We start from the raw sequence: 6,521 nt of genomic DNA, 5'->3' as shown, positions 1-6,521 counted from the left end.
TCTCTCTCTCTTTCCTTCCTTCCTTCCTTCCTTCCTTTCTTTCTTTCTTTCTTTCTTTCTTTCTTTCTTTCTTTCTTTCTTTCTTTCTCTCTTTCCTTCCTTCCTCCCTCCCTTCCTTCCTTCCTTCCTTTCTTTCTTTCTTTCTTTCTTTCTTTCTTTCTTTCTTTCTTTCTTTCTTTCTTTCTTTCTTTCTCTCTCTCTCTCTTTCCTTCCTTCCTTCCTTTCTTTCTTTCTTTCTTTCTTTCTTTCTTTCTTTCTTTCTTTCTTTCTTTCTTTCTTTCTTTCTTTCTTTCTTTCTTTCTAAATAGGGTTTCTGTGGGGAGCCCTGGCTATCCTGAAACTCACTCTGTGGACCAAGCTGGCCTTGAACTCACAGAGATCTGCCTGGCTGGGCCTCCCGAGTGCTAGAATTGAAGGTGTGTACCACCACCCAGATTCCCTTAAAGACTCTTATATGATGTTTTGAATGAAGAGTTTGTGGTTTTCGTCACCTGCGGCTGAAAAAAGCTGTGATTAACAGGAGACCAGCACCCCTGACGTGAAAGCTTCGCTTCGCTGGGGCCACTGCTGCTGGGTAGCTGGGCCTGAAGAAATAGCTGTGGTCAACAAGAGACCATCATTTCTCTTCATCTTCAAGACATTTTTTTCTCAGGGTCAGCAGCCAGAAGCTGTGTGGTCCAGAGGGGCCCAAAGCTGCATCTCATGCTGGTTACTGAACTTGGTAATGAGTAGAAATCTCCAATATGGTCCTAGTTTTGGCAGCATGAAAGCTGTAGGATTGAAGGGGTCATGGAGAACAGCTGAGCGTCTGGGAGAGGCCACCATGAAGGTGCAGTTTCTGCTGCAGTAGAGACCTAAGCAGACTGGAGCTATCAAAACCGTGGAGTGACCGCGAAGACAGTCGCAGGCACCAGATGGGATTAGCTTGAGCCCATTAAGCTGTGAACATGGATTTTCCAGCTCAAGATCTCAAATGCTACCACGATCCTCCCTAAAAGATAAGCTGTGTGTGTTGTGGGCGATAGAGATGGGGACACAGGCAAGCCAGCCCCTTTGCAGCCCAGAAGATTAAGAATGAGTCCAAGAACCCTGACACTGAGCTTTTTACAGTGTTAAGTTTTGGTTTTGCTTAGCTATGGTTATAGCTGTGCTGGGGTTTGGCCTTGTGCTCTGTGTATTCAGAAGCTGATTTCTGCACCCTGAGATCCAGGCACAGCCCAGACTCAGGCATTGCCATGAATATTGAAGAATCTCCTGTATCAGTGTGGTATAAGCAATGCTCCCCAATTATCTCTGGTTGGTTAATAAAAAGTTAAACAGCCAATGACTAGGCAGAGGAGAGAGAAAAGCTGGACTTCCAATCCTAGCAAGGGGTCGGGAGAAGAGCCAGGTCGTCGGAATTCATCACTAGGCAGGTGACAGTTCTGGAGAAGGAGGATCACAGTGTCAGAAGGGAAGAGGTGGCTATGAGGCAAGGAGTCCAGGAGGATCGTGACAAACAGGTCACCATGGGATGGGACACACATGGAACAGAACAAGCCAGGGAGAGACTACATTCAGGTAACCCTAGGGCCTATGACTGGGAGGTAAATGGTTTAGAGGGTTAGAATAGCTCAGAGCCTGCCCAGATTAGGCTTATGGCTTGTTAATAAAAATACCGAGTCTCAGTGCCAATTATTGGGGAGCTGGAATGGGCTAAGGAGGGTGTTAGAGATGCCCTGTAGAAATTTGGGAGCAAAGGGGGAAAGTGGCGTAGCAACCCCCACCCTCCAAAATTCTACTACATAATTGTGCCTAGTTCTTGAAATAAGAAAGTACGTAACTAATTCTGGATTTTTACAAGGGGCCCCAATAAAGAGACTTTAAATTTAGCCAGAAATAGTGGTGCACACCTTTAGTCCCAGTACTCAGGAAGCAGAGGCAGGCAGATCTCTGAGTTCACAGTCAGCCTGGTCTACAGAGTAGGAACCAACCAGGGTCACACAATGAAATGAAACCCCGTCCTAAGAGATTAAACAGACAGACAGATAAGCAGACAGACGCACACATTTTTTGACTTCTAAGGTGACCCTAAACTTTCAAAGTGTTGAAATGTTTAAGTACGGTGGGACTTGTAAAGTTATGTGTTTCATATTGTGGTATTACCATGACATCATGGCGACACACAAGAAAGTAAAGATTATTGCTTAATAGCGACAAATCTGTGTGTAAAGTTTGCAAGGGCTTAGTTATTCAGGCTAGGTTGGGGTTTTGTTTTGTTTTATTGTCAGCTTGACACAAGTTAGAGCCATCTGGAAAGAGGGAATCTTATTTGAAGTGCCTCAATCAGATTGATCTGCCGGCAAATCTGTGAGCATTTTCCTGATTACTGATTGAATTGGGAGTGCCCAGCCCACTGTGGGTAGTGCCACTTCTGGGCTGGGTTCTGTAAGACAACAAGCTGAGCAAAGTATGCACTACAAGGCAGTAAGCAGCATCCCTCCAGGACCTTGGCTTCAGTTCCTGCCTTCAGGAGCCTGCCCTGGCTTCCCTTGATGGTGGCCTGGGACCTATAAGACACCCTTCTTCCTCCTGCAAGTTGCTCTTGGTCTTGTCACACCAACAGAAAGCCAACTGGTACAACTTGCCACTTCATTCCTGTATATGTTAAGGAGTAAGTCTTTGAATAGTAAGTAAGACCTATTAATGAGGCTGGAGGAGAACTGGGCCAGGTGTGTGTCTATGGGTAGGCCCTCTGCCTCTGCGGGCCTACTGTGTCATGGTGGAGTTGAAAAAGGAATAGTTAAAATAGAGGTCTCTGTAGTTCCAACAGTCCTAACGATCATGGCTTTCTAGGTCAGGAGCAGTGTGGGGAAAGGCACAGAGGGTACCCGGCTAATGAGGGTACCCCACTCGTGCCGAAGGCTGCTGGGAGACAGCACCTCACCTCTCCTCCCATGAGGGTGCAAAGTCTCTTTTGGAGTCTTGCCTAAAGCCGAAAGGCTGCTGGGTATTTCTTTTGCCTGAGCCTCTGCGTTATCTGGCTGGCCCACAGCCCGCCCTGGCTGGTGACCGGCTGCTTCTCTCTAAGTGACTCTACCTTGAAGACCAGGGTGGGAAAGGGCAGCTGTGGATCCCTGCCCAGTGCTGCAGCGGCAAAGGGCTCACGAGTCAGACCTGGATTTAACTTCCTTCCGGCTCTGATGCTTTGTAGACAGGCTGTGAGGGTTCGAGGCAGTGGGCCGACACTTTGATTGTGTCAGCTTCAGGCGGCCCAGATAAGTGCAGACTCCAACCGCAGCTGAGCTGGTGGTGTTCCTACGTCTCCAGCGTCTCCACTTACCTTGCAGGTCTTAGAACTCGCTGACACATCAGGACAGGTGGATACTTACTATTGGTTCCGTTGCCCTGATGTAGATGGAGAGTCTGGACATTCTGCTTGCTCATCTGAGCCTGTTTCGTTTTGTTTTTCATGGTGCTGAGAATTGAACTCAGAGTCCTGTTCATACCGCAGCCTCTGAGCCTCTATTTCAAATTTGTTTAAATTGGAAATAATTACTAGTATAAGTGCCACTTTCCTGCCTTAAGATTTCTAATATTTACTAAACTCCGAATCTGACAAAATATTCTAAATAACATTTTTATATATTTATGGTGTATGCCTGTGCTTGTGCATACACGTGGAGGCCAGAGCCTCCACACATACCCTGTGGCACAGACTCTACAAAATAAAAAAAGTGTAATTAAAAACAGTTTTTTTAAAGCTGAATCTGGCCTGGCATGGTGGTATATGTATTTCATGCTAGCAGCACTCAGGAGGCAGAGGCAGGAGGATTTCTTTTGGTTTGTCCAGACAAGCTAGAGAGATACACAGTGAGACTCTGTCTCCCAAACAAACAAATAGGGCTGGAGAGATGGCTTAGTGGCTAAGAGCACTGACTGCTCTTCCAGAGGTTCTGAGTTCAATTCCCAGCAACCACATGGTTGCTCACAACCATCTGAAATGAGATCTGATGCCCTCTTCTGGTGTGTCTGAAGACAGCGACAGTGTACTCATATACATAAAATAAATAAATAAATAAATAAATAAATAAATATTTAAAAAAAACAATAAATAAACATTTAAGAGTGGGGTGTAGTGGGATACACTTGTTTTGGTTTTTCGTTTCCTCTCTTGAACAGCACTATTCCCTTCTGGCTGGTTGGTGGGCTCTCTCCATCCATCCCTCAGGGCCAGTCTCCTTTGCGTGCCCCTCTTAGGACATCTCCTCCCCCACCCCTCTAGGAGATGGCTGGCCCTCAAAATGCCTGTCTCACCTATCAGCTGTTGCATTATTCATTCTGCACTGAGCCTGAGACTGAGGGTTTACCTCCCGCAAACCTGTGAGCCTGTCAAAGTCCCAGCTCCACATCACCCATGCTTGCATAGACCAGTTGATTGGTGGTTCTCCTTCCTTGTGCCACTGGGTAAACATTTTTTTTCAGCTTGAACAACCTTTAGGGGCTAGAGAGATGGCTCTGGGTTTAAGAATGTGTACTGCCTTGGCAGAGGACTTGAGTTCAGTTTCCAGCACAACCACCTGTCACTCTAGATCCAGGGTGATTTGAGGCCCGAGGCTCTTGCATTCATGTGCGCGCACACACACACAATTAAAAATACAGAGATCTGGGCATGATCTTTAATCCCAGTACTTAGGAGCCAGAGGTAGGTGGATCTCTGAGTTTGAGGCCAGCTGGGTCTATGGTTTCAGGACAGTCAGGGCTACACAGAGAAACCCTGTCTTAACAAACAAAACAAAACAAAATAAATAAATCTTTAAAAGGGTAGCACTTTTAGACTACAAAGATGGCTTAGCAGTTAACAGCATCAGCTGTTCTTCTAAGGGACTCAGGTTTGATTCTCAGCACCCATGTGATGATCACAATCATAGTTCCAAGGGAATCTAATGCCCTCTTTTGGCTCCTATAGGTACTGCACATTCTGCACTGACACACAGGTAAAACACCCACACACATCAAAAAATAAAAATAAATCTCAAAAACATTTTTAAAGAAGCACTTTGAGATTCACAGTTTCAAGTTCAGCCACTTGAAGGAAGCAGTTCAAAGCGTCCAGTTCCCTCCTCCTCCCTGGACACATCTCTTTCAGAAAGTCAGACTCTGGAAGGGTAGCCGTGCTCTGGTAACATACTCTTCTGGTACAGCAGGAGCTGGTAGAGGTTGGGACCTCTGACTTGGCATAGAGTGCTTCAAGATCAGACTGAAGGTACAGAAAAGAGTCAGGTCTGGGGCGGGTACAAGGGGACAGATGTGACTCCAGATGTGTCCATCTCAGGGTGGCCTTGGGCAGCTCTCATTTTAATCACTGTTGTTTCATAAGGCAGCCTTGGGGTCAGTATGGGACATCCAAGTCAACCTAGGGACACGCGCTCTGAAAACAAAGGTGGCTGAGGACGCTGTGCGGACATGGCAAATGTATGTCACCAGAGACACTCAAGGGCTGCTGAGTCACATCACAGCACACACAGAGACACATCACCGTCCTGCTGAAGGTGATGCTGTTGTGGGAACCTCCTCCCTTGGGTCTGAAGCATTGATGGGACTCTTACTGTTTTTTTGTCAGACCCTCACCAGGGCCTTCCCAAACATCTAGACTCCTCTGCTTGGACCTAGACGTCTCTAAATGGGATAGAAACCCTTAGGGCACAAACCTCCTACTTCAGGGCATGAGCATCCAGGGGCGAGGACTTGAAGTTGCCCACAGCTTCAGGGCTCTGTGGTGACGCACCCACCTTCCCCCAGTGTGGTCAAAGGTCCTGTGCAGGTCCGGCACAGTGTAAGGCTCACAATGTGTTGTTTCAGTTAGGACAAGAAAAACCACAGACTGGGCGTGTAAAAAGACAGAGCACGGCAGCGCGGTGCATCTGGGCACTCTGAGGCTCAGAACGAAATGGTCCCTGAGTAAGTCTATTTCTGGGACTTCCGTATCTCTCTGGGAAGACTGTCTTCCAGGAAAGCTCCTTGGGTATGTGTCATGGCCCACAACAAAACTGAGAAGAGTGGTTTTCTTCCATGACCTCAGCAAGCTATGAGACATGGGTTCTTGTCTTGGTCCTGACTCTGGACATGACACATCACTCACACTTGCCAGGTTTCAGTTAGGCCAGAGATAGGGAGTGGACCCGACCTCTCTGACATGCAGACCAAAGGGGAAAATTCTTGAATTTTGATTTTTGAGTGATAGGAAGAATCCTATCTCCGGGAGGCATCAGGCCTGAGGTAAAGGCAGGAAAGACCAGAGTGTTGGCCCCAGGTTCCCTTTGCAGGTTGCTTGAGAGCACCCCAACCCCTACAGTTTAATAAGCCATACCCTCACGGCCTCAAATTGCAACATCATTTAGGGATACCTTCCCTGACTGTCCAGCAAAGTCCATCCCCTCTCTGATATAAAATTTTTCTGACTACTTCTATTTGTCTACAATCAAAAAAATAATAATAGTTATAAATAGCCATCCCAGTCATGGTCACATGTTAGCCTCTGT

Source organism: Apodemus sylvaticus, chromosome 3, assembly GCF_947179515.1.
Source record: "Apodemus sylvaticus chromosome 3, mApoSyl1.1, whole genome shotgun sequence".
NCBI lineage: Eukaryota > Metazoa > Chordata > Mammalia > Rodentia > Muridae > Apodemus > Apodemus sylvaticus.
Note: the sequence above shows the minus strand (reverse complement) of the source record.